Source organism: Eptatretus burgeri, chromosome 3 (assembly GCF_056783735.1).
Source record: "Eptatretus burgeri isolate ZD-2024b chromosome 3, Ebu_testis_v1, whole genome shotgun sequence".
NCBI lineage: Eukaryota > Metazoa > Chordata > Myxini > Myxiniformes > Myxinidae > Eptatretus > Eptatretus burgeri.
The window spans coordinates 30,834,952-30,862,236 of NC_140963.1; the positions used below are offsets into that span (position 1 = coordinate 30,834,952).

At 43.9% G+C, this 27,285-nt stretch overlaps 2 long non-coding RNA genes across 6 annotated transcripts in view; both read left to right on the forward strand.

Annotated features, from left to right (window-relative positions):
• Positions 1-25,742, forward strand: part of LOC147029627 (uncharacterized) — a 58,928-nt gene extending 33,186 nt beyond the window's left edge. The window contains exons 4-5 of one of the 3 annotated variants that reach the window (XR_015055972.1): positions 18,163-18,240; positions 25,206-25,742. This is a non-coding gene — a long non-coding RNA (uncharacterized LOC147029627). Of the gene's footprint in view, positions 1-3,292; positions 3,430-9,442; positions 10,285-18,162; positions 18,241-25,205 lie in introns of those variants that run through there. The other 2 variants (XR_015055971.1, XR_015055973.1) reach the window with 2 other exon arrangements.
• A 74-nt stretch (positions 25,743-25,816) lies between these two features.
• LOC147029628 (uncharacterized) overlaps positions 25,817-27,285 on the forward strand; it is a 30,023-nt gene continuing 28,554 nt past the window's right edge. For 2 of the 3 annotated variants that reach the window (XR_015055968.1, XR_015055969.1), the window contains exon 1: positions 25,820-26,311. This is a non-coding gene — a long non-coding RNA (uncharacterized LOC147029628). Of the gene's footprint in view, positions 26,312-27,285 lie in introns of all 3 variants that reach the window. The other variant, XR_015055970.1, reaches the window with a different exon arrangement.

Consider the following 27,285-nt stretch of genomic DNA (forward strand, 5'->3'; position numbering starts at 1 on the left):
ATCATCGGTCATTCGCTGACGTCATTACTTCTGTCGTCGACAGACCGTCACCGCCGAGAGGCGTAATGCCACTCCTAGAAAACTGCGTCTGCAATGTAAAACCCTCTTCTGCACATGCTGACTACCTTAGAAGGTGAATTTGACACAAAAAATATAACAAGAAACATTGTATTTAAAGTAAAGATTTATTCAAAAAAAAAATATTTCTGTTAACGTCTGTGCGTAATTTGACGTTTCTCAGCCGCCATCGTTACCTGTGTTGTGTCTTGCATGTGTGATCTTCAAATTAAAGCGTCCAGCGGTGTTCGATCGTCGGATGTGCGACAAAAAGTGCCGTTCATTGAAATTTGCATTCTGATTCTCGGTCACCCTCCACTGCTCCTGTTCATCGAGGGTTAGGCCTATATCAGTGGTCCCCAACCTTTTGATCCCACGGACCGCATTCACTATTCCCAAGGATGTTGGGAGCCAGAAAAAATTGATGCATTTTATTGAGAAACTTGATACTGAGAAATATTGCCAGAGTCAATGAGAAACTTGATGCATTTTTAATTTTAATTTTTTTATTTAATGTAATTAATTTTAAATTCTGCCGCAAGATAAATTCAAATTGATTTGATTCCTCCCGGCGGTAAGCGGCAGTGGCCGGCAGCGGCCTTGTGTAAGGCTTTTCAGGTCACGGCGCCGGCCGGCAGTGGCATTGTGTAAACCCTTTAAAATTGCTACATGGAAATGTGTTTTGATTGGAAAGTCCTCGCGGGCCACAGTATAGGGCTCTGCGGGCCGCAGGTTGGGGACCAATGGCCTATATCATGTTAAACTTGCCCCATCAGACGCAAACCTTCCAGTCACACTGCAGAGGATGCAATTTCCAGTCAGACTCGCATACTCGATGACCACAAACAAATCCCAGGGCCAAACATTTGACAAACTCGGAATATACCTCCCAGCCCCTGTGTTCTCCCATTGCCAACTATATGTTGCATATTCACGTGCAAGAGGTTACTCCTATATATCTATCAAAGTGGACAATAATTCCTCACAAGGACTATTCAGCAACAAGACACTCACCCAAAATGTCATCTACAGGGAGGTCCTTTAGAAAACTAAGGACAGGTAACCATAGTGCATCACATCCCTAATGACACCCTCCCCAGCTTCCCATAACATCAACTATTATGCCTCATCCACCTTTTGCCACCCATTCAACTCCGTGCGGAGCACAGGTATATGCTAGTATGTATATATATATATATATATATATATATATATATATATATATATATATATATATATATATATATATATATATATATATATACACACACGAGGTCCATCTAAAAAGTAACAGGACTGAGCCTGCTGTGTGCTCCACTTACACAACTTGAATGAACGGGTTGTGTTAGTCTTTCACAACATTCCAGCAATATATATATAATTGGTGATGGTTGACTGCACTCATTGTGTGATGTTTTTTACAGGTCGTGCTTTACATGTTGTCTTGTCTGAGTCGTCGTGCTATGAGTCGTGAATAGAGAGCCTATCTGAAGTTTCTTGCCAAGCTTGGCAAAACACCTTCCGAATCCTTCGGAATGCCGCAGCAAGTCTACGGGGAAGAAACGATGTCACGTACACATGCATTTGAATGGCACAAGAGGTTCAAAAAGGGACGGGAGGAGGATGAAGACGATCCATGGTCTAGAAGACCTTCAACGAGCAGAACAGCAGACAACATCGAGCGTGTGAAGCAGATGGTGCGCGCAGATCATTGACTCATGGTGCGGATTATTGCTGAGGAACTTTCCATCAACAAGGACACGGTCTGGAGCATCTTCACTGAAAATCTCGAAATGCGCAAGGTGTGTGCAAAGATGGTCCCCAAGCTGTTGTCCGAGGACCAGAAACAGCAAAGAGTCACTGTCTGTCAAGACATTATCGAGCGCCTCAAGGACGATCCAGACCTGCTCGGGAGAGTCATTAGTGGCGATGAATCATGGATATTCGTATTCGATCCCGAGACCAAACAGCAGAGTCGTCAGTGGAAAAGTCCCGCATTACCAAGACCAAAGAAAGCAAGGATGTCAAAGTCGAAGGTCAAGGTGATGCTCATCACATTTTTTGACATCAAGGGCATCGTACACTTCGAGTTTTTACTTCAGGGTCAAACAGTAAATCAATACGTGTACAAGGAGATCCTCCGGCACCTCATGAGATCATTCTGGGACAAGAGGAGGGATCTGTGGGAGAACAATACCTGGGTGCTCCACCATGACAACGCCCCTGCTCACAGTGCCCTGAGCATCCGACAGTTTCTGGCGGAGAGGAATGTGCCAACCCTGGAGCAACCCCCGTATTCGCCAGACTTGGCCCCTTGTGATTTTTTTTTCCTGTTGCCCAAGCTCAAGGGGGTGATCAAGGAGACCCGATTTCCTGATGTGGAGGCCATCAAAAGGGCTGTGACGACAGAGCTCTGGAGGATTCCAGAAGAAGCCTTCCAGGGGTGCATCGAAGCGTGGAAGAAGAGGATGGACAAGTGTGTGAGACTGGAGGGAAACTATTTTGAAGGGGACAAGCTGTGATTTCAATATATTTTTTGGAATAAAATTTCTGTGAAGTCAGTCCCGTTACTTTTTAGTAACGTATACATATACCAGCTGAATGCGCCCGGCTTTGCCCGGGTTCTTTTTCAATGAATTCAATCTTCTGTACATAGATCTGACGCAAGCCCAGTATCAGTTCCCTATTGAGCCACGGCAGTCACAGCCGAAGGGGTTTGGTGAGGGGGAAACACACACTTTGGACTTACAGGACATTTGATTAAGCACACCGCAGGCTTTTCCTGAATGGTTATTCTGATGGTCAAATATGGTTGTGCATCATTTACCTCACCCACCTTTCTTTCACCGACGTTGACGTCCACCTTTTTCTATCGATGTTTGATGCCCTGTTTGGCAGCTCTATGGATGCTGGCTGGCTCTTGTTTGTGTCGGGCTGAACGAGGAAGGAATGATCGCGAGATTGACGGTTGGAGATCACGTGCAGCGATGCGCCAATAGGCAAGGTGGATTTGGCTGAAGTCTGCTTGAGGCTCCGCCCACACTGGTCACCTATAAAAAGGATGGGAGGACCGCTTTCCTGACAGTTTGTGACAGTTGCTCCAGTTAGTTGGTGACAATTCCTGACAGCTGGGTGACGGTTCTTTACAGCAACGGTCAGTTGTTGGACGGTTGGACGGTTGGACCGTTCCTGCTGGTTCTGCTCGCACCTGATTCTTGGCGTCCCTGGTTCCTAGGGATGACGACGTGACATCAATTGGTGTGCGAGCCCGTTTGTGAGTGGGTACACGGCGAGGTCGGGTGCTGGCAGTGGACCAAGGCATGCTCACACATTTTGGGACATTTTGTTGGATGCACGACGACTTCTACCTTGGTAAGCCGAGACCGGATTTCTCTTTGCCCCTCGAATGATCTGCTGGGTGCCCTTGTCTCGTGTTTAATTGTCAAGTGAGGCATCGTGAGTGATAAGCATCTGCTATTTGTCTGTTTTTCTATCAATTCCGTTTAATTCTTTATTTGCTTGAGATTATTTTGATTGATTTGAATTCGCCTATTTTCACCACAAAGGAATAAAAAGTTCTTCAGTTGATAATATTTTTTTCTTATTTTTTATATCTTTTTTTTTTAATATCTAATTTTTTCCAATCTAGCAGAGAAGTCAGAACTCAGAACTCATATGATTGTATATTTGAGTCAACGTCTGAACGATGCCAAATCGAGATACAGCAGACCGAGAGGGACACTCATGGACACTTCTGCCTTCTTCCTCTGAATTTCTCGCACAAGGCTTGAAAAGATACGGCTCCACAATTCACCCAAAAGTGTTTCCATCAGTAATGTTGTCTCCAATCATTTCTTCAAAATCCCACTGATCAGTTTCAACATTCTGAGAACCATCAGATTTGCTAATGACGGTGGAATCAATATCGGAATCCAAGCTCAACATGCACTGTTTCTCCATGTAAACCGCCGTGCAGATCAATATGGACCGCAGGTGTGACGTCAATGGCGAAATCTGCACAAGGGACGTGATTTTTTTAGGACGTGATTGGCAAATAAAATTGAAATTTTTTTTCACTTCAAATTAGAGCATACTTTATGATTTTCAGTGGTTTTCAAAAAAGAAATTTGTTTGGGTTCTCCTTTAACAATGTCTCCTCTGCCAGGGAGCCTGTAGCTGTAACCGTCTTTGGACTTATGTGAGCAATTTTCCCAGTGGTGACTGCGCCATGGTGATCATTGATGACTATCGCAGATTTCCAGAGGTTGAAGTTCCTCGGTCCATGTCTTCAAACACTGCCATTTCTCCACTTGATGTCAATATTTGCTTGGATGGAAATACCGCATGTGGTCCACACTGACAACGGATGATCTTTCAACTCGAATATATTTCGGAAGTTTGCCGAATATCCGAATAACGTGCAAATGATGTTGTTGACTAATTCATGTAAACTTTGTCCAAGGCAATCAGGACTACTAATGTTCAGGGACTGAACTGAAAGCAACACCTCTTCAGTTTTCTCCATCATCATGAAGCAATATTTCACTCCCTCCCAACATCAGTCCAGCAGAAGTATGATAAGGCAGGAAAATTCACACAACTCTACCTTGTCATACATCTGGACATTTGTTCCACGACCAATCAGTTCACTCCAGAGACTTATCAAAAGGAGCGTATGAAGTCATATGCCGACCGACGCAATCATTTAACATTCAAAATCCATCATGGATTCACAACCCATGGATGCCACTACACCTGCTGCACCATCTCCCAGGAGGTTAACACTTATTTGGCATCAAACAATTCATCTAGAGGACCATGTCTGCCAAATAGGGTGTTTTGAGAGTCACGCATTATCGACATTTGATGGATCTTCGTGCATTGTTCTTCGTACGTAAATTTTCGACTCAAGATCTTAGGGCAGAATAATTCCTGATTCATTTCACTTCCATTGGAAGTTGAGGAAATCTATCCTCCTATTCCTCGTGCTGATTTAATTGTTTTCTTTTCTTTAGTCAAGTATTCTTCTTGTTCGTATTCTGTATGTACTCATTCGCGTGGGTGAACTGTACCATTCAGATATAGGTGAACTGGACTCTATAGTGAGTATTGTTAGTGATTCTGAATTTATTTTTGTCTGCCATTCAGTCATGTTTCTTCTTGAGGAGGCTTTGTGGGCTCAAGCATGTTTGTTTGTGATAAAGATTGAAAGCAAACCTTTTGGTGTTTGTATAAATTGCAGTATTCATTTGATTAGGCTTTTCAGGGGAGGAAATCCCTGTTAAAAACCTGAGTTGGTTTTGTGTGGAAAGCTTTTTTTGGAAGATAGTCTGTCCATCCGAAGTATAATGAAGAATTGTTACGATAATTCACAAACTGGTGTTTGTGTGTTTGTTTGTTTGTCGCGCTACTTGTCCTATAGTTCTGGGCTAATTACATCCAGACTTGCTACAAAGGATCAGCATGACCCCAATTAGTGTATAGGGGTGTTTTTATCTTTGCCGGTGGTCTTGGGGGGGTGGGTAGAGCAGAGGGAGGACACAGATTCTCCATGTAAATGTGTATCATGTCACGCCACCTCCAGGTTTTCCCTGGTATTACAAGTGTCCACCATTTACAGTACAGTATTCCTACCCCACCTTTTTCAGTGCTGTGTGTAGTTTTGAATTATATGCAGTAGGTATGTTTTTGCTTCATGGATGTAACTTCATGTGTTATTTATTTTTAATTTTCACTGGAGATCAAGGCAACTATCACTTACTTATAAACCGCCCAAATAAAAGTGTCTGTCAGAAGAGTGTGTTGCATTCTTGGAATAACATCGCCAGTGAGGTGGGTAATCGGCTCATAATAATAATAATAATAATAATAATAATAATAATAATAATAATAATAATAATGGTGGCCTGTACTCCCAACAGAGCTTTGGGGAGTTCATGGCATCAAACGTTTCAAGGCTAGAAGCAATCCCTGGACGGGTCGGCACTCTCACGCAAGACACTTGACTCAAGCTTTTGGAATTTATTTGGGGTGTCGGTAATAACTCACATACTCTTCGTGAAATCTACCGTATGATCTTTTGCTTCCACCAACTACTGCAATTCGAGGGGCTGACCAGTACACCGTCCATCCGTAGTCGCTTCACCCTGCATGCAAAACACCAGGATAGCAGTTTATAGCTGGGAACGCAGATGAGATAGCCCACAAGTGAGTACGTCACTCAAAGCTACCTTGTCAGCTATAATGTACAATTATTATTTAAAAAGTAATTTCATAACAAGCCGGGAGGCGACGATGGTTCGCGGACATTATTGAACAATGCCACGATAGGTACAATTGAGTTAGTGGAAGCTTTTGAGGAAGCCCTACCATAAAAACCTTTCTCTTCCATCAAAATTGACCAAATCAAATCGAATTTTTTTTATGTTGTACTTATGGACATTACGCACAGCTTCTAGGAAATGAAATTGCGAGAAAAAAAAAGTTCAAGTGGGTGTTGCTCTGCCCACAAGGGGCGTGGGATGCCCCTCATACAAAAAGACACAACTAGACCATGATATCTCGCTTGCGTCCAAGTTTCATCAAGATCGCATCAAACGTCACGGAGCTATGCTCTGGAGAGAGTCACAAACAAACAGATAGACAGGCAGAGACACACAGACACAACGAAAATAGTGGTCACTGCTGGCGCCCGCGAACCAACAATTGGGCTTTGGGTACCTGTGTTGAATTGGTATGCGATTTGCCATTCAACCTTCTCATGAGTTCATGAGTTCACCATGAAAATGATTATTTTTCATGATAGCAAACCAACTGGAGCAGCGCACTCGGGTGAGGATCTACTATCAAAGTAATCGTTCTTGAAGAAAATTGCTGCTAATTGCCTGTGATCGTCATGTGATGTGAGGCTTGTTTGGGCTTGCCAAACAAGCGAGCTTCTCTCGGGATGGTATTGAACTGCAGAGCAAATGTGAACATCTTGCCTCAATCCCCATGCACACGTCCCCATGTCCCTCGATGTTGAAACCTACAATGAGAATGCAATATTATAAAAGAAGACCAAATATGAACTACACTTTTTATATACATTGACAGTGCATCGTGGGAGTGACTACCCAAGTCTGACATTGGAATGGAGCTAATATGGACAGGAATTTGGAATTTGTTCAGGGTTACCTGGTATTACCTTTCCTCCTATTTGTGAACGATTGTTGGAGCGTTTACACCCACTGACTAATGTTATCAGACAAGACACTGAGATTAACGTCCATCCGATGGGTCGCACACTTTGCGATGCAACACTTGCTTGCAAATCACGAATCTGACAGTTCATCGTCGGGCTGAAAATGAAATGCATTCGAGGCAGCTCAGAGGTAAGTGGGCTACCTTTCCACCATCGTGTCCTCTCGAGAATACAAAACAAATGTCAGTGTTCTTTTAACAGCTGAAATTTTGCAGGAGCCAAGTCGAAAATTTGAATGATGTCAGAGACCTCATGAAAAACCTTGCTTTTAATCTGAGCCCTGGAAATATATATCAGCCACAACGATCACTCATCAATTTTGTAAATTTGAGTACCAAATGATAATACATTTTTAAGTGGTCAAATTGCTGGAAAAAAATCAATTTGCATCCTTCGTGGATGCCAATATTCCTGGAGTTGGCTTAATGGTGAGAGTGGTGAGCTTGGGATCCAAGGATCCTGAGTTCAAATCCTGCTTGGCTGTCGAAGTAATATCAGGTGGGGTTGACTCTGCCTGTCATCCTTCTGAGGTCGGCAAAATGAGTACCAGTTTGGTGGTATCCTGTGTTCGAGTGGCGACCCGTCCAGGATTGTGCCCAATAGCCCAGGAGACTGCTTAGGCAGGGTTCTGCACAGAGTATGGTCCCGATGGATGGATGGATGGTCTGCCAATTTGCCTCCGAACTGTTGAGCCTGGGTTAGAATTTTGATCCAGCTATAAACTGTCATCCTGGAGTTCTGCGGGTGAGGCGATTCATCCATGTGAGCTCATATGAACATTAAAATGGGCATTCCATCTGTCAGAATAGCTGGTAGACATTAAAGATTCTACAGTGTCCTTGGCAGAGATTGGGTGAGTTATCAGCGGCACCGTGACCAAATTCAATATTCATGCTTTCACCTTCGGCGGCACTGCATCAGTGGTACCGCTACACCTCCAGCAAATAATGCTACCCGCAGCAACGTGCTCCATACAAAAGAAGAAGTACAAGAAAATTTTGCTTTCATTCTTCCTGGAGATGATGAAACGCCGGCACATATTAGACACAATTTATGGGTAAAACACACATGTAGCACCAATTGAGTTTTGAAATTGTTTATTGCACGAGGCGTAGTCAAGCGCCATCTCTCATGTCATCATAGGATATACACACAAGCCTGGTGTTGGCTTGATCCTCAGGGTCTTGAGTTCGTAGCCCCTGTTGTGTCATTGAATCAACACCAGGCCGGTTGACTCAGCCAGCAAAATGACAACAAGCTTACTGGTAACAGGGGGCACTGCATCAGCTGCACAGCTGCACTCCAAGCAAATGATGCAGCCAAGCAGCCAAAGGCTGCCCATGAATAAATAAGCATTGTGAGATGTGGCCAAAAACGATATATAGCACGATATCTGAAAAAGTTATGGACGGGTTCGGACAAAACTTGGTGGATGAGTTGGTTCGGTGACAACAGCAAGCCGATTAGATTTTGGTTCAGGTTCGAATCCAGATCCAGCCTATCAGTGGGATACAAAACGTCAACTGTTCAGACTGGCGTAGGTATGTGCTCTACCCAGTGCCGTTCTAGTCTTAAGTTGTCCCTTGGTGTTCATGAAGCCCATAACTGGAGTCGAACAAGACACTTGCATTGTTGTGATGGCGAACAAGCTGCAAACCTGGAGATGTCTGGCAAACTAAAACGCCCTACATGTGACTATTGTTTGTTTCTCCTTTTTTATTATTATTATTTTTTTTCCAAACAAACCCAAAGTATTTGCTCATAACGACTAAACATGAATTCATTTTCCGTTGAATAGTCAGATTCTTATGAAAGCCAGCCAAGAAAACCCTTTACGGAAAAGGATACCAGGCTTCTTTGATATCCAAGCAAATTCCAGATTGCAGCACAATTGGATAAACACTGTTAGGTTTGAAATAAAGACACAATAATTACAATAATAATAATAATAATAGTTGGTGCATAATTTATAATGATATAACAAGTGAGCGTTAAATGGTGCAGGTTTTCTCTCCTATTGATGCAAAGATGTAGCTCGTTGATGAATGCTCACACCATGTTTGCACAAAGTGGCAGTGGTTGTTATGTTTATGGTAAAATGACTGAAGCTAAGAAAGGAGCTGACACGGTTATTGTATGCAGGACAAGGACATCAGTTGATGATGGACAAATCGACACCGATTTCAACCTGGGATCCCATGCAGCATCACATTCATGAGCACCCCCGGCGAAACGCTAAAAGAGCCAGGTGGTGGAGATGAATTGATGGAATTTAATGTTTTGATGAGAAACTTTTAAAGTACGAACTATAATAATATGAGTTCCCTTTGACCCATCAAGCCTACCCAATGGTTGGTAACCTATGGTTGTTTGTATCATTTTTTTTAAAGGCTTTGGTACGACTCGACAGGGTTCAGGATCTCACCGACTGAACTCTCAAACTCAGAGGGAATGCTCTAACCATGATGAAACCGAGTCTGCATGTTACTAATGTTGCATCACTTCCTGAGCATTTCCTAAGCTTCTACCAATGAAATTATTTCTACATCTGTAATTGAAATCTGATGAATTAGAAATATTAGAGAGATCATAGAACACCTTACTCGGTGCAGTCTTAAGAAAAAGGGGATGGGAAGGATCTTTTTTTTTTAACTCTTGCTTTGCGTTTCAGAGTACAATCCAGATTTCCAAAGAGCCACCATTTTGTCTGAATCTCAATATTCCCCAACGCTAAGTTAGCAGCAAATTTGATTGGTCCAGATGGCACAAAATGGTGTAATATTTTGTCCAAGTACTGCTAAACAGGTTTTTGAAAGTACCAAGAGAGCGATTTGTGTTCAAGTGTGCAACTGAACTGTAATGAAATAAAGGCTTTAAAGGCTGCGGAAATTTTTTTTGGGAAAGTTTACCACCGTTGATGCAGCGTCTTTTACACCACCTTATTTAACACGTTACAATAGTCATTCGTGCCTGTTTGTGTCCCTTATGACGTCCTTAAAAACAGTAAGTTTCCTGTTTGTGATGATTTTCAATTCAGTTTGATTGCCAGACAGGCAGACGGAGGCAAATAATTGTGTCACTCCTCTCTGCGCATACGCGATCGGGATGAGATTCCATGCAAGTTACCAAATTCAGAGCCGTAATACTGCTAAACTGCAGGTTCGTGTTCCGATTTGTGTTCAAAATCTAACAATCAATTGCAATTAAGTTGGTCCACAATCATCGGCTGAGGTCTGCAGACAGACAGACACGGCGAACCGATTGCTTGGTCCCGTATCACACGTGAACGACTCCCTCCGGCTACAAAATGCAACCAAGATGATGATGACTTGCTGCTGGAGCTCAATAGCTACAGCTCCAAAGAACTGAAGGCCAAGCCTACAAAATGTGATTCGTTTGAAAATAGTGTTAAATTGTTGCAAATTATAAACAGTGCATTATCACACATCGGAATGTCATGGTTTCGGTTTATAATCTTATTAAGTTAACATTGAACTGATGTTTAATGGAACAAACTTCACATCATGCTTCACATTTGAATTGGAGAGAACCAGAACGTACTCTCGGACATTTTCACAATCAAGATAAACTTGACACAATGCACGCAGTGGACTCCAAACCCACTTATTTAAAGGGATGCTCATCACATGCTTGTGATGTACGAGCCTAATTCACTGTCAGAATGATTGGCCTACCAAGTCCATTCATTCTGTTAAAACGCAGCTGTTATGTATTTATTTTTTGTACATTTGAACCTCAAGGAAGAGCAAAATGAAAAAGTGCAAAAGGATTTATACACAATATAGGGTCGTCGAGGGATTCTGAAATGTAATGGTATGACGTTGGAGATAGGCTGCGGCGTCTACTGTCATGAAGATCATGGGTGGTGATGGGGGGCGGGGCGGGGCTGAGAGACAGGGGGAGTTGGGCTGCAGCCTTGAAACAATGAAGAAAAGTGGGTTTGAGCAGATGAAGGGACACAGGAAGAAAAGGGGGCAATTGAATGGGGGGTTAGCACACATTTTTGATGCTGGAACAAAGGCCGGTACAAGATGGGTGGAGACGTAGAGCAAGAACTTATCTTTGACCGTGCACAAGCAGCACGTCAGCCTTGGCTACTTGGCGTGAGCTGCTGATGTTGCCCAAAGCTTTGTACATGACTGTTTCCTTAAGTGGATGCTAGACCATTGAGGGAGAGAAATACATTACAGCATTATAACCTTTGGCAGCAACGAGCAGTTTGAGTGGTTTCAGGAAAGACCCTCTGTCAGATATGCCACTTGCCACTAACTCGAGAAGCTTCCACCCCTTCGCATAATATTTTTTATCCCAATTAACCTGACCTCTGACTTGCAGTTTACTGTTTCTCTCTCTCTCTCTCTCTCTCTCTCTCTCTCTCTCTCTCTCTCTCTCTCTCTCTCTCTCTCTCTCTCTCTCTCTCTCTCTCTCTTTTCTCTCTCTCTCTTTTCTCTCTCTCTTCTCTGTTCTCACTTCTCTGTTCTCTCTTCTTTCTTCTATTTTCTCTTTGCTCTTTTCTCTCTTCTCTGTTCTCTCTTCTCTGTCTTCTCTTCCTTCTCTCTTCTCTCTCTCTCTCTCTCTCTCTTCTCTCTTCTCTCTTCTCTCTTCTCTCTTCTCTCTTCTCTCTTCTCTCTTCTCTCTTCTCTCTTCTCTCTTCTCTCTCTCTCTCTCTCTCTCTCTCTTCTCTCTTCTCTCTTCTCTCTTCTCTCTTCTCTCTTCTCTCTTCTCTCTTCTCTCTTCTCTCTTCTCTCTTCTCTCTCTCTCATAGTAACCCTAACCCTAACCCCACTACTACCTTCTGGAGGCATCACCTTTTATCCTCTGTCACCCCGCTATACTGCATGAGCTGAGATTTTGCATATGATAAAATGCCAGCTTGATCATGTTATCAGCTCAGGGAAGGTCATGGCAGATAACGAGACCCAGGAAATGAAGGGACTGACTGGACTTCTTCTAGGATTTTGTAGTCAATGTGGATAGATGCGTTGTCTTAGAGGTATTATGAGAGTATGGCATCTACTGGGAAGTTAATGTCCTGTTCCAGGATTGAAGATCATTCCGGCCCATCTTTTGATCCTCGTGAGGGAGGTAACAGCTGCTGCTCCAGCAGCTGAATGCCAGACTCTTCGACATAGTGTTCAACCGTTAGATACGTTATATAGAGGGGTTCTTCATCGAATCAGAAAAATTGTATCCATAAATAAAAAAACTCAACCTGTCCCATCATGCTGTCTTGTCGCAAATTGGCCTCATCTTGAAGCTTTATTTAAAATGAAAAAAAATCTCAGAGCCATGTGGTTCGCGATCTGAGAATGCGCAAGCTCGAAGTATAGATGTCCTCAAACAGAACAGCCAATGAGTCTGGTAAATCAGGAAGGAACCTGAATGATCTCTCCTGCTGGATATAGACTGGGAGTGGAATGGATAACTTGATGCTGCTATTATGTCATTTTCGAGTGTGCTTACAACGCCGAGATCAGTGTGACGATGGTCGCTCGATATCGGTGTCGTCTACTGGCAGCATTCTTATTGGCAGATCGCGAGGATGCTAACTGTATTTTAAGTTGGAAATACTTTTACAAGGAACTTCAATGGAGGAGGAAACGATTAGGCCTATCAAGCCTGCACAAACCTACCAATATCTAAGTACCCCCCCCCCAATCCCCACTACTTTTAGATACATATCTAAATTTCAAAACCATCGACTTGCTGCTGCCACTACCTGTGCAGGGAAGAGCAGTGACAGTGGTGTGTAATCACCAATAATTTATTTTCAGACCCACTGTTATGGATGGATTGTGATGTGTTCTCTGCCCATCTGGAGCAACATTACCAGCCACATGTTCCCCCATCCCACTCCTAACATACTGCAGGTAGTACTATAATTATCAAGATCAGGAGACAATTTGGCAAAGGTAGCAAATAGTAATTACTTGATCTTAACGATTGAGATCCATCCATCCATCCATCCATCCATTGGGACCATACTCTGCAGAGCGTTGGTTCTGCCTAAGCAGTCTCCTTGGCTATTGGGCACAATCCTGGATGAGTCGCCACTCCGACACAGGATACCAGCAAGCTGGCACTGATTTTGTCGACATAGGAAGGATGACAGGCTGAGTCAACCCCACCTGGTATTAATTCAACAGCTGAGTGCGATTTGAACTCAGGATCCTGAGATCCCAAGCCCACCACTCTAGCCATTAGGCCAACACCAACCATTCGATTGAGATGGATGTTTAAAATGCAAAGCAAAATGCAGACGTGACACCTAGCATTACGTTAATTCAAGAACTGCAGCTTAAAAAGAAGTTAAATCTAACTCAGGTTGGAATCAAACCCGCGACACCCCCTCGGCAAGTATGGTACCAATGCAGATTTTAGTTGCCGCAGCGTACAGCTGCTACTCCAGGAATTTGAAAATACACGCCACTCTTCTGCCAAATCCGTGGAACTTGTTCAGAAGTTTCTGGGGAGTATTATTCGCTTGATCTGAGGAACACAACAGTATGATCTTTCTTTCATTGCAGGCTGCTTTGATCAAATCGGTTTGATTGTTACATTTGCCACAGGATTGATTTGCTTGCAATAGCAAAACCTCCCTGGATGGACTTTCATGAAACGAGACATTTCAGGAAACGAGACTAACTCCTTTCCAGGATTTTGTGGCAAAGGGAGTTTCAGTGTGATTTGAAGGTCCTCATTTTTATGGATAGTGAGCGTGCATGCCAACTTTACTCTTGTCGAATAGTTTACTGATGCAGCCAAATATTTAGTCTCCGACACAAATGCGAGGACAACACATACTGGCCATGGAAGTCTGTGAGCCACCTGTTACTTTTCCTGGCTGTTGGATGTGCCAGTAAATATTCCACATTGTACACTGTCGTGCTGCGACTTGTTTTACCCAATGATCGATTTTTCAAGGTTTCAAAAATGCAGACTCCGAGGAGTTCATAATACTAATTTTCAATGTTATATGTTGAGAATGGAAAACAAAACATTTCATTGGCAACTAGAAGGGCACTCGGTGGAGCGCATACCTCCGCCACATAATGCCTGATCCACGAGAACATATCTGGCCCAATAAATTTTTGAGATATCATGCTAGATATAATTTTTGACCCAATCTCTCAATGGTGAAGAATCACGATAACAATTAAATAATTCTTGTATCCAGATCTGGATTCGGATCTTCATCAAAATCTAATCGGTTCATCCTTGTCAAATACCCAACCTGTCCAAAAATTTCACCCCCAATCCATCCACAACTTTTTGAGATATCCTGTACACAAACAAACAAATGAAATTGCTCGTTGAGAAAGGAATTGCCGGAACAACTTTGTCATATCTCCATGATCTCTGAAAAAACAAAAACCTGGAAATCAATTTGGTTCTTATAAGAATATAAGTCGATAGTGCTACTGTTTAATGAGTTATAGCACTTAGTTTGGTCATGATCATAACTTGGAAGTCAATTGGACTTGAAATGGTGTTTTTATCGCAATTTGAAAGTTTTGACCTGACTCCCCTGACCCCCGACCGCTAAGAAGGGTGTTGGTGTGACACCCCCAATGAGACACATGGTTGGATGCAGAATTGGAAGACGCACATTTTGGATTTGGTTTGAAGTCGATATGACCAATTTAGCGGACGTTATTGCGAAAATAAGAATTTCGGTTTTTCGGTGACCTTGACCTTGACCTTTGACCTAGATTCACCAAAAACGACAAGTGTCTAAGTTGGACCATGGCCAAAGTCTGTACCCAGTTTGGTCATGATTGCTGAAATGGTGTGGCTGCTACAGGGTAAACAAACACAAAAAAACAAACAGACAGACAGACAGACACAGAATGACACACACAACCGACCAACATAATTGCCGAAATACGAAGGATTCCGGCAATTAACAAACAGACAGAAAGGGGTGAAAACACAACTTCCTTCACCTTCGGTGGTGGAGGTAACAAATTCAAAATTAAATAAGTCCTTATCTTTTATTTAGTCGTTCGCACCGTTCTGACATACTATACGCTGTGATGGAACACTGAGAGTTCTGCAACGATAGTTCAACTCTTTCTTCTATTATTACACCACGCGCATGAAGTGACAAGTGGTATTACGCATTTGGTTTACTTGCTCTGTCTGTCTGTCCACAGACATCAGTTTATGATCGAGAAACTACTTAATTACCTCCACCACCGAAGGCGGATAGAGGTTATATTTTCACCCCTGTCTGTTTGTTTGTGAACAGGATATCTCAAAAAGTTGTCTACGGATTCAGAGGAAATTTGTTGGAGAGCTTGGGTATTTGACACCGACAAAATGATTAGATTTTGGTGAAGATCTGAATCTGGATCCGGAACGAAGAATTTTTAAAGTGATTTTTCATCATTGAGTGATCGGGCTAAAATGACATATAGCAGGATATCTCAAAAAAGTTATGGACGGATCCAGACGAAACTTTGTGGATGAGTTGGTGAGGTGATAAGAACAAGCTGATTCAATTTTAGTTAAGGTCCGAATTCAGATCCGACCAATCGGGGGGGGATACAAACGGTAAACTAATCAGCCTGGCGGAGGTATGCACTTCACAGAGTGCCCTTCTCGTTTCAATTGAATTTTAGATTTTGAATACTGTACAACATTAATCGGAACACAAATCTGCAGTTTAGCAGTACTTTGGCTCTGAATTTTGAATTTTTTTTTTTCAGAATCTCTTCCCGATCGATAGTAAGGTAATGTTTTTTTTTTACTTTGCCCGTCTGGCAATCAAACAAAATTGAAAATCGCAACAAACAGGAAACGTTCTGTTTTTTTAGGGACGTTATAAAGGACACAAACAACAGGCACAAAGGACTAATTTAATGTGTTCAATAAGGCGGTGTGAAGGACGCTGCATCAATGGTGGTAAACTTCTGAAAAAAAAATTTTTTTTTTGTTCTTTTTCCAACAACGTTTAAAACCTTCATTTTACTTCAATGTAATGATAAACTTGAATACTGCAGAACACAAATCGCCGTCTTGGAAATTTCAAAACTCTTCCGTTTAGCAGCACTTCGACAAAATATTACAGCATTTTACGTCATCACGACCAATCAAATTTGCCGCTCGCTCACTTGGCATTGGGGAATATCGAGATTCAGACTGAATGGCCGCTCATAGGAAATATAGACTGTCCTCAGAAATGCAGCAAGCAAGATGAGAGGTCCACCAACTAATGCCGGGAGATGGGACGCCCAGTTTAACGTCCATCTGAGGGACGACACACACACTGATGAATTACCCAACCTGTGAAACACCGGGATGACAATTTATAGCTGTGCTAAGATTGTAACCCAGGCAAGAGAGGTTAAATGCGAGTGTGTGTACTTCTAGGTTATCCTGCCACCCCCCTGGTAAGCTCCATGTGGTGAAGATGGCTGCCATGTGACACGGTTCATGATACGAGTGCTGTTGCGATTGTTTCCCTTAATTGTGGAAGCTCAGAGCTAATATTTCCATGAATGTCAATGGAGAAAGTTTGAAAAGTTTTCAATACATTCAAAAGGTCCCAGTTTATACTGTGCAGTATTAGAAGGAATTAAAACCTGCCATCTTATGATATGCCTGGCGTTGGCTTAATGGTTTGGGTGGTGGGCTTGGGATCCAAGAATGGTTCGGGTGGTGGGCTTGGGATCCAAGGAATCTGAGTTCAAATCCCACTTAGCTGTTGAATTAATACCAGGTGGGGTTGACTCTGCCTGTCATCCTTCTGATGTGGGCATTAATGAGTGCTGGCTTGCTGTTATCCTGTATCGGAGTGGCGACCCGTCCAGGATTGTACCCAATAGGCAAGGACACTGCTTCGGCAGCACCAACGCTCTGCACAGAGTATGGTCCCGATGGATGAATGGATGGATCTTATGTTCATCAACTAAACAACTGCAAGCAGACACTGTAGCATTTTATGTTCATTCAAACACACACTTTTATTACTCTCGCCAGAGGAGAGGGAATTGCATTTGGGTCTGTTTGTCCGCACAGAACTTTCGTATTTTTCTCCACAACCGCTTGTTGGACTGAGACTAAATTTTCACTCTCGGTGCAACTACACATGTAGAATGTTTTAATTGTAATTATGACGTCATAGGGCACAGAATGTGGAAGCCATATTGGAAAAACGGAACAAATTTGGACCTCTATATCTCTGAAAGCGCACCAAGGAAAAAATTGAAACTTGGCACATAGCAAGTACTTCTCATGGGGAATGAGTTTCATTTTAATGACGTCATATGTGCACTCGTTATGACATCATAATTGCATATGTAGAATGCCACATCCGATCAGCATGAACATTTTTGAGGGTCATCTAGGGATAAAATGGTCCACAGCAAATTATTTTCGTTATGTCATCGGTCACGTGATTTGGCAGCCATATTGTTGAAAAAAACAAAAAAAAACTTTAAAAATCTTCTCTGTAGTGGCTGAACAAATTGAGGCGAAACTTTATATGTATGACCGCCTGGCCATGAGGAACAAAAGGTTCACACATATAATATCATTGGTCACATGGTTGGCAGCCATATTGGATTTGCCCTAAAACCTATAAAAATACACCACTTAATAGAAGTCCTGGCGTGGGTCTGCAATCTCTGATTGCTCTTTTTCTTGTTCGTATTGCAATTACTTCTGAGCTCGTGGAGCAAAAGCTCCTATATTAAAATAATTATTAGACGGGTCTGATAATTTTAAAGATTGTATACCACTTTATACCATTTTTATTTGCCTGCCAACATGATATACCCATATGTTTCGCCATTATTCTTCAGTTTTGTCAATTATTTGCTGATATTTCGTTACAGCTCTTCATTGACTAAACGACCTTGATATATTTTCTGCTGATGGATCCTGTTTGAAGAATGTTACTATTAACACAAGTGGTGGGTATGTCTGAACTGTACATAGATGTCGTACGGTATATGTAGTGCTGGTTGGTAGTGATAGCGCTTGTACGTAGAATGCTGTATAACTTTCAACTTGAAGCACCAGACCAGACATGACATTGGACAAGGTCCATGCGAACCGGCAGATGTCGCAAGGGTTTTTGCCAGTCATTACTTCAATGATGTCTTTCTTTCCTGATGAATCAAATTTCCAGGAACGGCTCGACTCATTACAGAACCGTAAGCAACCATGAAAGGAAGACACAAAGGAATTGGTCAAAAAAACACAGTACACCATGAGCAGGTGAAGGGATCTCAGGTGATGCTTGGTCAGCACGTCAAAGCACAGCCTTTGAAGATATAAGCAACTGGACACTTCAAGACAAAAAACAATGACATTCTCACGCTGGATACAAGAGACGTATTGGATGACGATGTGGTGATCTCTTTAAAACGAACCGAGATACAGGACATCAGGATATGAATCCTTTCAAATTGATGAGGCCTTTCACTGGACCAAACAAGGCCTTTCACAGATCCAATAGAGAGGAACAAGCTGACCTTGCTCAGTCGACTTCTTCACAGAGAGGTGTCAAAGAGTAAGTTGCAGGTTTCTATCTTGAAAAGTGACTTCAAGCCATCTTTGGTCGATAAACTGCATGGCAAACACGGGATGGCAACCTGGAAAAGTTATTCAGGCATGAGGACAAAGCTTGTCCTCCTTCCTTGCTCAATATGTCCAGTCATGACTTAAAACAAGTCTGATCTCCTGAGATGTCTTAAACGCTGTGCAGAATCCCAAAATCCTTGGTGTAATCATCCTTGGTGGAGCTGCCATTGTTAATATTGTTGCTGCTAAGACTTTTGGTGGTGATGCATTAAAATGTTTCAAAGCACACAGCACATACAAAGTCACCTGCAGCGGGAGAGTTGCACATAAATTGTGTGTGATCTTTAGCATCAGAAACGACTAAAATTCCACACCTGATGGAAACGAGGCAAAGGCATTCGAACAAGAGTGGATTTCAAAACTACACTTCCTGGGAACTGTTGGTGATTTATTTTAGTTAATATAAACCAAGAACAAGTTGTTTGCCTTCTTTGCAAAACCTATCACAAGGTTGGGAACTCACAAACAAGTTGTCACCACTCTTGGTGCAAATATTTATTCCAGTACTTCTTCATTCGTATGCAGCACAATGCTGCGTGGTAGCATCAATGGCTGAGTGTGCGGCTGTGCCGCTGATCTAATGCCTTCTGTTGGTCAGGGCAGGAATTTGGAATTTGACCACCGTGCCGGTGATGGCTTGCCTCCTCTTTGCGAAGGACACCATGGCAGTTTTAACATCCTCCAACAAATGCTTGCAGACAGAACGCCAATTTGACGTCCATCCGAGGGACGGCACACACATTGATGAATCACCGTGCCTGTTTATCGTTGAGTCGGGTTTCAAACCCAGGTTAGATAGCTCAGAGGTGAGTGTGTGTACCTCTGAGGTCTACGCTATCCTGTCAGCCCGTTGCAACACCAACTGTGCCACTTCATGCCTAGCTCCCAATAATCCTGAATAGGCAGGTATGTAAATGATGGTCCACATCGGAGGTGCTATGAAACAAGTTTTTTTTTTTCAGAAGATTTGTCCATGAACAGTTGATACAGATTTCACTGTTCCACTGAAGCTGTTTGTAGGCCATGTTTGCACTGTCCAGACTGGAGGTAATGAGATTAAGTCGTGACATTTGGGACTAGCAGGCATTTCTGTTGAATACCTGTCCATGAAATTGTTGCATCGCAAGGACCTAAAAGGTTTCAAGCACTCACTATTCTCCACGCGTACTTTGACTGTGATACAATAAGAGCTTTTGCAATATTGTCGGTAAGAAGAAAACCTGGAATACCAGGAAGTCACCGCAGAATTTGTCAACCTTGCCCAGACACTGTGGCATATACCAGAAGAGCATACGGCCTGTTCTAGAATACTACACCTGTACGGTCTCACCAGCAGTCTGGACAAATTATAGATAGAGTGCGCAAGGAAATTGATCCAGTTCCACCAACAAAAGCAGTTTTAATGCAGCAATGTATAAGCTTGGTGGTGGCTTAGTGGTTCGGGTGGCTGGCTTGGGATCTTTAGGTCCTGAGTTCGAGCCTCGTTGGCTGCTGAATTAACTAACACCAGGTTGGGTTGGTGAAATGAGTACAAGTGTACTGGTATAGGGGCACAGCATTAGCGGTGTAGTCGTGCCCCAACAAAATGAGAGCTACCCGGCAGCCAAGCTGCCATATGCAAAAAGGAGAGAAGAATGCAACATGTAAGGAGTGCAGTGTACAAAGGTGGACACGACGAGAGACAAGCACACTAGCACCAGTTGGCCTGGTAAATGTGGTTGGACTGATTATGGGGACTGGAAACCACTATGGACCACCATTCCCAAGACTAGAAAGTCCTGTCGAGAACTTGTCTGCTGCAGCCGCAAGAAAGGCAGCAGAGGACGTACCGCAGATGTACGAAAGCAACACGAATGTGTCCAGCTCTGTGTGTTATTGTGTTGGTGATGACGAAGCACGTGTTCAAAGTTAAACGACGAATGCGATTCTCTCCAGTCGACGCCATTGTTTGTTCAGTGCAATCACAGTTTATTGTGTGTGTTCACCGGTGACTAACTTTCTTTAGTGCAGTCACCGTATACATTCCGCGAATGTTGATTTAACATTTTTGCACAGTATCTGGTGCATACGACTTGGAGCATTCTTCCTGTATCAAGAAAACATCTAGAGTGAAGAAAGTATATCTGTTAGCACACGTGTGTTCTCCAAATAACTGTACCATACAGGACTTGCATTATAAATCCATTATGGGGGGTTTAAGTGCGACACCAACACATTTAAATGTATTTGTCTAACATTGTTCTAACATTTTATATCAATATTTTGTGAAAAAAAAAACATAAAACATTACATGTAAGTCACTAAGTTGTCAAACATGTCAAATAGTGCCCGTTAATGACACTGCTGTTGGTTTCTGATGGTCATGTTTAAAATATGGCTGCTCTGGCTGACATACCATGTACATGCAAGAAGAGGTTCCACGTGTAGATATTCTCTCTGGACCACAACATACCTCTCTACAGTTTTATGCTTTCATGAATAATGGCATAATTGGAACACACATCTGCTGGACTATCGAGGATGGAGGTGTTTGTTCTCAATATGATTACAGACAATAAGATGGCACAAAACTCACATTGAGACTTGAGAGTAGAGAGCTGAGAATGTCATCATTGTGATGTCACAAATTACACACGTGACCTTCACGCTGCCTTGCACATTACTCAAGTGTTTTTTGTATGCAGGATCAAAGGTTTGTGGTGGAGCTGCCTGACACGCACGCACGCACGCACGCATGCACGCACACATGCACACACACACACACACACACACACACACACACACACACACACACACACACACACACACACGTTTGACAAGATAAACAAAGCCACTGAACTTGGGAGAAGTACCATCAATGTTGAGGCACTCTGGGCACCAGCAACGTCACAACAATGGCACCGCCTTTCTCACTGCACCTCGTGGGGCATTTTCTCTGAAGGAATTTCCTCCTTCCCATGGATTCTTAGACTTAAAAAAAAACAAACCTGTACCCACACCACCAGAGACCCGCCATTATTGTGGAGCAGATGAATGCACACCCAGAGTTTTCGGTTCGCAAGCAAGTTGCTCTCGCTTTCCAAGCCAGTCGTTCCGGATCAAGCACTTTCCAAGCCGCTGGCCTCGCTGCTCAGCAAGTGGAGCAAGTGATGAAGAGCGGTGCTTCTTTACGTTAGCAAAAGTGGCCGCCGCAGTCAGATTCAAAACGACACTACAACCAATTAAATGTTCAGTCTATACCCTCCTGTTTTGTATCCTCATAATCTACTACTGCATATAAAAGGAGCTCGGTGTGCCTGCATCCGTCCCTGCATGCGTGCCTGCATCCGTCCCTGCATGCGTGCCTGCGTCCGTCCCTGCATGCGTGCCTGCGTCCGTCCCTGCATGCGTGCCTGCGTCCGTCCCTGCATGCGTGCCTGCGTCCGTCCCTGCATGCGTGCCTGCGTCCGTCCCTGCATGCGTGCCTGCGTCCGTCCCTGCATGCGTGCCTGCGTCCGTCCCTGCATGCGTGCCTGCGTCCGTCCCTGCATGCGTGCCTGCGTCCGTCCCTGCATGCGTGCCTGCGTCCGTCCCTGCATGCGTGCCTGCGTCCGTCCCTGCATGCGTGCCTGCGTCCGTCCCTGCATGCGTGCATGCATCCGTCTGTCAACAATTGTCCTGTACACAATTGGCAGCGCAGCATGCACATGTATGTGCAGCATATCATTACACGCATATACATATCTATGTCCACGCAGCATATAACGTGCTGCACATACACGCATGTGGTGAGTTTGTTTCCTGGCACGGCCCCTGCCTCATACGTATCCCTGACAGTTTAATCAAAAGAAGAAAGAGAGGAGGAGGGAGAGGGTGAGAATTTTTTTATTTGTTTTGATCTTCCTCTTCGTGTGTTGTATACTATTCGGAATTTAGCACCTAAAAAGTTGTGATGAATATCCCATTATCACTCTTCCCCTCTTGGCTCCCTGAGTGTGTGGCTCGGTTGGTATCCATACACCGCCTATTTTTAGCTTATCTGGAATTTACATTCCAGATAAGAAGTCGTCATCGAGCGCAGTATGTCTGTCCGTCTGTCGATCTCCTTTTTCGACTTCTCTGGCCAAATCGCCGGGCCCATCCGGCTGAATTTTTTCATCAAAGTTCCTCTCCTCACTGGTAACAGGAATCACAAAGCTCGTTCCGGTCACATGACTTGAAGTATACCAAAATGGCCGACTTGGTAAATTTCTTCAAAAATCTTCTCCAGACCCACCAGTCAGAATGCTACCAAATTTGGGTGACAACATGAGGCCAGGGCAGGGATGTTAATATTATATTGTGGAAGTTATGTGGATCACGTGACCGGAAGTGTGTCAAAATGGCCGACTTGGTCAACTTTTGGGGAAATCGCATTAATTCCTTTAAAAATCTTCTCCAGACCAACAGTCAGAATGATACCAAATTTGGGTGACAACATGAGGCCAGGGCAGGGATGTTAATATTATATTGTGGAAGTTATGTGGATCACGTGACCGGAAGTGTGTCAAAATGGCCGACTTAGTCAACTTTTGGGGAAATCGCATTAATTCCTTTAAAAATCTTCTCCAGACCCACCAGTCAGAATGCTACCAAATTTGGGTGACAACATGAGGCCAGGGCAGGGATGTTAATATTATATTGTGGAAGTTATGTGGATCACGTGACCGGAAGTGTGTCAAAATGGCCGACTTGGTCAACTTTTGGGGAAATCGCATTAATTCCTTTAAAAATCTTCTCCAGACCAACAGTCAGAATGATACCAAATTTGGGTGACAACATTAGGCCAGGGCAGGGATGTTAATTATATTGTGGAAGTTATGTGGATCACGTGACCGGAAGTGTGTCAAAATGGCCGATTTGGTCAACTTTTGGGGAAATCGCATTAATTCCTTTAAAAATCTTCTCCAGACCCACCAGTCAGAATGATACCAAATTTGGGTGACAACATTAAGCCAGGGCAGGGATGTTAATTATATTGTGGAAGTTATGTGGATCACGTGACCGGAAGTGTGTCAAAATGGCCGACCTAGTCAACTTTTGGGAAAATCGCATTAATTCCTCCAAAAATCTTCTTCTCCAGACCCACCCATCAGAATGAACATGAGGACAAAGTTGTGATGTTCAATTGTGGAGGCCATGCCAATCACATGACCGGAAATGTGTCAAAATGGCAGAGAGTATAATTTTTGGAAAATCACATCGAAATTCCTTCAAAAATCTTCCTCAGCAGACCCACCAGTTAGAATTCTACCAAATTAGGGTTCCAGCATTAGGCCAGGGCCCAGATAAGCTACAGGTCCAGTTTTATTTTACAACTAACAACCCTTTTTTTTAGATCCTCGTGGAGGATCTCCAAGTCTTACTCACGTTGTTGTTCTTGTGGACATTTTTGTTTCACAGCCTACAGTTTTCATCGAAACTTCCTGAAACTTGGCATACATATGTATAAATACCCTGCACAGACAGTAACCATCTCCGATTTTGAAAATTCCTCCTAGAAAAAAGTTATGACGTCAAAATATCTCCGCTAATGGAAATCGCCTAAAAACATTATCTCCGAAACTAGGCAAGCTTTTTAAATTCTGTTTGCGGGAATCGAACAGGGCATTAGCAGAGATGAATTACCGCACATATGATACATCACGATGACGTCTTATCAATTTTTATGACGTCATTCCTATTTTTTGACATTTTTTGTTTCACAACCCAGAGTTTTCATCGGATCTTCGTGAAACTTGCCATGTATATGCAGAAAGCCCACGCGCAGGCAGTAACCATCTCTGATTTTGGAAATTCTTCCAAGAAAAAAAAGTCGACGTCATAATATTGCCGCTAATAGAAATCGCCTATAGCATTATCTCCCAAACTAGGCAAGCCGTTTGAATTTTGTTTGCGGGAATCAAGCCGGGCATTAGCACAGATAATTTATCGCAAACCTGATGCATCGCAATGACGTCATATTCGTTTTTTATGACGTCATCATTAAGAGGACGAGGATCTTAGCTCATTTGAGCTTGTTTGTTTTTTAAAAGCAATTGCGCAAAGATTGGTATTCTCATGAGTGAAGTGACGGGTCTTGCATTTTAGTATTATTGAAAGGTGAAATCTCATATTTTACATCTTTACTTTTCATCCTAATTCTCCAAGATCTCCAAACATGCAAAATCCCTCGCCAACATGAACAGTGGTTGTGTCTATAAATAAGCTGGGCAGGGGGGGGGGTCCTCCTTTTTACCTCCCGATTTATTTATCTTTTTTCCCTCTTCCTTAGACTCTGAAACCACTGCCGACACGAGACGCTCGTCTCCAAGACTTGAGCTGCGACCCGACGCAGAAGAAGAAGATCCCCACAAGGCGCAGGTGACGTCACATTAACAGCTCGGATTTTTGTGGCGGGCTCAGTTCATTCTGATGGGGGAGATCGTGGAGGGGACAACCATCACACGTCCCGCTGAGCCACCCCAAACCCATGATCACGTGATGCTGTGCGATTCGCACAACATTATTAACAATTGGATCAATGAAATAGCAAACGTTGTATTAAATTTTAATAAATCCCGAACGTGATTGGTTTATCGTTGTATCTTTAATAGGAGATAATTAAAATTTGCTACGCAGTGTGATGACTGCGGAGATTTGTCATCATTGTACTTTTTAAATGAATGGGAAAAGGCATGGAGGGGGCATTAGGATTGCGCCTCGGGCCCTCGGCTCACAACGTGTTTGGGCCCAAAGAGCACGTGAGGTCAGGATTCTAACCTTCAGTTATCCGGTTTAAACCGCGTCTGCTTCGTCACCGACACCACGGGGGAGACTAATTATCGAGAGCAAAAGCTCGAACTGATTTCAGCATTTTCAGGCCCCACGAGCACAGGTGTTTGCAGTGATTTCAGGTGTGGAAAGCTCGTGCATCAACACGGAGATCGATAAAACTCGGTCACAACGGCCGAGAAGAACTCGTCACGTCGATTAAAACAAACTTCGTGGCAAAATTGCCTTCGTCGGTTAGAAGGAGCGTCTGAAGTTAATCAGGGTTAAGATGAGTCTGTGAGCATCAACACGCCTGGGGGGGCGTGCGTGACGTCGTCACGTGATTCATTGAAGCGGCACACCACGAGCGTCGTGTCGGGAGGAGCGACCCGGTCCCGCTGGCGTCACCGTGCCACGCCCGGGCCCCGATTAAAAGCTTCGCATTGCGCTTCCTTTGGCCCCTCTCCTCCTCTCTCCCTCTTTATTTGATTTTTTGGCCGTTTGTGCGAGGCCGCTTCACCTCGTCCGGCCCACAGCTTCCTCACTTCCCCATCGTCGATTGTCCCGCTCCTGCGGGTACTTGGCGGCAAGGTGGCGGCGCCGCGGAGCACGGGAGGAGGTGAACAGGTCGGTGTGGGCCTGATGGGGAGGCGTGTGCGAGTCGGAAATCTTAAAGAAAGATCTTTGGGAACTGACGACGCGATAGGGAGAGGAGGAGGGTGAGGAGGAGGGAGGGACACGGGAAAAGGTACAGAAGTGAACGTGGGCCGTGAATGGGAACCCGAGAACGACTTGGGATGTTGTGGGGAGCGACTTACACTTAGTTGGTTAATTGATGGTGGTGGTGGTGTAGGGGGGTGTTTCAACCATACTGGAGAGCGGGCAGAGTAATCGTGGTGCGAGTAGGTTGTTCTGAGTTGGGTAAATACTTGTAGAGAGCATATAATGTAATACAAGTGAAAGGAGAAGGAGGGGGTCGGGGCACGGTTATTGAGAGGAGGGGTGATTGAGGTGGCAGACAGACACGTGGAGAGGACGGCGTGATTGAGGTGGCAGACAGACACGTGGAGAGGACGGCGTGATTGAGGTGGCAGACAGACAGGTGGAGAGGAGGGGGTGATTGAGGTGGCAGACAGACAGGTGGAGAGGAGGGGGTGATTGAGGTGGCAGACAGACAGGTGGAGAGGAGGGGGTGATTGAGGTGGCAGACAGACAGGTGGAGAGGAGGGGGTGATTGAGGTGGCAGACAGACAGGTGGAGAGGAGGGGTGATTGAGGTGGCAGACAGACAGGTGGAGAGGAGGGGGTTATTGAGGTGGCAGACAGACACGTGGAGAGGAGGGGTTATTGAGGTGGCAGACACACGTGGAGAGGAGGGGTGATTGAGGTGGGAGACAGACACGTGGAGAGGACGGCTTGATTGAGGTGGCAGACAGACACGTGGAGAGGAGGAGGTTATTGAGGTGCCAGACAGACACGTGGAGAGGAGGGAGTGATTGAGGTGCCAGACAGACACGTGGAGAGGAGGGGTTATTGAGGTGGCAGACAGACACATGGAGAGGAGGGGGTGATTGAGGTGCCAGACAGACACATGGAGAGGAC